The sequence below is a fragment of the Pediculus humanus genome, genomic scaffold (genome assembly GCF_000006295.1).
Source record: "Pediculus humanus corporis 1103172108202 genomic scaffold, whole genome shotgun sequence".
In the NCBI taxonomy this organism is placed as follows: Eukaryota; Metazoa; Arthropoda; class Insecta; order Psocodea; family Pediculidae; genus Pediculus; species Pediculus humanus.
Window position 1 is genome coordinate 13,776 of NW_002987772.1, and position 2,919 is coordinate 16,694.

Here is a 2,919-nt window from a genome sequence, read left to right on the forward strand (position 1 = left end):
AAAAAGGGGGGAAATGGGGGGGGGGGAAATATTTCATATGCAACAGACAATCAAAATTTTTTTTGATAAAATTTTAAAAACTAAAATTAAATGAACCGAATAAATAAATAATAATAATAATAAAATGATAAGCGAAACCCCCCCCCCCGAAAAAAAAAATTAATAATAATAACGTTCGAAAAAATGAAATAAAAATATATGAGGAAAAAATAAAAATGGCGGGAAAATAATTAATCGTAAAAAAGCAGAAGAAATCACATATTGATTGATTATAGATTAATCGTTTCAATTTCATTCGTTTTTCCCGTATGTCGGAATTTAAAAATAAATAAATCAGTTTAGCCAACTTTAAAAAAAAAAAAAAAATTATTGTCATAGAGATGATGATAAACGTAATAAAAAAAAATTTTCAATTTTCCGTTTGTTGTCGTAATAATAATTATTATTCAAGATTGATTGTTTGTTTACTGACGTCACTTCCGGTAAAACGAATTTTTTTTTTAAAAGTATTTCCGTTTCCTCGTTTTTTGAAAGTGTGAAATGAGGATTGATTTAAAAAAATAAAAGGTTTTAGAAAATGGAGGAATGAAAGACGAAAAAAAAAAAAAATTTTTTTTTGTTTGTTCGTTTGTTCGTTTGTTTGCTTTTCTCGTTCGTTCGTTCGTCGACTTTTTTTATTCGTAATAAGAACGTAAAAAAAAAAATTTCGTTTTCTATTGATTGATTTCCGTTTCCGGACTCGAGGGTATTTTTTTTTTGCCGATGTTTATTTTTGTTTGTTTGTTTGTAGTTGTTTTGTTTTGTTTGTTTTGTTTTCATGATTTTTTTCCTTCGGGTTAAATAATAATATTTAAAAATAAATTTCGCGTTTGTTTTTTTTTTTTTTAAACACGTTAAAATCAATCAATACGCATAAAAAAAATTTGAGTTATTATTATTATTATCGTGAATAAAACAAAAATTTAACGACCGATTCGGAATTTAAAAGAAAATTTAAATTTTTTTCCCCCTTCCCCCGTTGACGAAAAACAAATAAGGAAAGAAAATAAAAAATAAATTGAAATGAAAAATCGTTAAAATGGCGGCGACGATAAAATCGCAAAAAAAACAAAAACAAATTTTTTAAAAGGTTCTTTTTATATATCTCTTATTATTATTTAACACAAATGAAAAAGAAAAACAAATATTTATTATTAAAGAAAGAGAGAAAGAGAGAGAGATAGATATTTTTAGAGAGAGAGAGGGGGGAGAGAAAAACAAGCGTCGACAATTATTTAAATTTAAAAGTGGCGGGAAAACTTTTTTTCCCTCTCTCCCCTTTGTTGACAAACGACAATATATAAACATTGGAAAAAAAAAAAAAACAAACAATTCGTGACGTTGCCTCATTTTTTTTTTTTTTAATTATATATAATTTTTTAAATTACAACAAGACGAATCGAAAACTAAAAAGGGAAATTAAGGGAAAATGTTTTGAACGAACGACAACTTGAATAAAGAAGAAAATTACGACAGACAATAGAGAGAGAATTAGTGAGTGAGAGAGAGAGAGAGAAAGAGAGAGAGTGAGAGAGAGTGAGAGAGAGTGTGAGAGATAGAGAAAAGGTATAGAAAAAGGAAAAATATTCCATTTGCGTTTTCTTTTTTTTTTGTAAATTTATTTTTAGAATTGAAATTTTAATTAAAATGTTATTAAAAATGTAAAAAAAAAAAAAAAATCGATTTTTAACGTGATGCAATGATATGATATTATTAAAATCGATAAGACTTTTAACGAACTCCCCAGAAAAATTAAAAAATTTTCCGTCGTGGAAAATTCGACAAAATCAAAAAAAATTGAAAATTCCCCAATAAAGAAAATTCAACAAAAAAAAGAAAAATTGGGGGGAAAAAAGGACGAAAAAAAAGTTTAAACTTTTGTACTCCTCTCTGTCGTTTCGAAAACCCCCTCTTCCCCACCTCTTCCCCTGGCCCCCCGCGTTGTAATCGTTGATTTATGGCATCCGACATCGAGAATGTTTTTTTTTCTGTTGAATTTAGGTAAAAAGACGTGGATTTAGAAATTTAATAAATTCGATGATTGTTATTCACTTAATGTCAAATAAAATTGTATTCTCGTTTTTATATAATCGAATCGAAAATATCGATCGATATTCAAATATTTATTATCATTATTAATATTTGTTTTTAACTAATTAAATCGTTTTTGCGTTATAAATAATAATATTAACACGATATTATTTTGACATTTTGTATAAATATTTTGATTTATTTATTTATTTATTTATATTTGACTCTTTTATTTATTTATATAAAATTTATTATTATTATTAATGAGGGTCAAAATAAATAAATAAATAAATTTTATTTTAAAAAGAAAAATGTTTTACCTTGAACGCCTTGGAAAATGACCGTAATACATTTTCTTTTTACGTTAATTTTCACCGCGTAATGCCTCAAGTCCAAATTTATTATTATTATTATTATTAATAAATTTATTATTGTAATGATGATGATGATGATGATGATAACGAAACGTTACTCGAACTCACTCGGTAAAGAAAAAATAATAAATTAAAAAAAATGGGGGGACACTTTTAGACAGTAGGAACAACAGTAGCAGCACAATCGTCTCGTAACATTTTTAATTTTTTTGTTGTGGTTTCCCTTGCTTGGTTTCAATGATTTCAAGAGGGCGGTGGGGTATGAATTTATACGTGATGTATCCGTTACCCCCCCTAATCCCCCCAATCCCAACCCCCCGTGGGGTTCTCTCCCTCTCTTTTATTTTTTTTTTTTCCTATCTGTCCGTCTGTCTTTTTTGACTTCCTTTAGTTTGAAATGTTTCTCTCTCTCTCTCTCTCTCTCTCTCTCTCTCTCTCTCTCTCTCTCTCTCTCTCTCTCTCTATCTATCTCTCT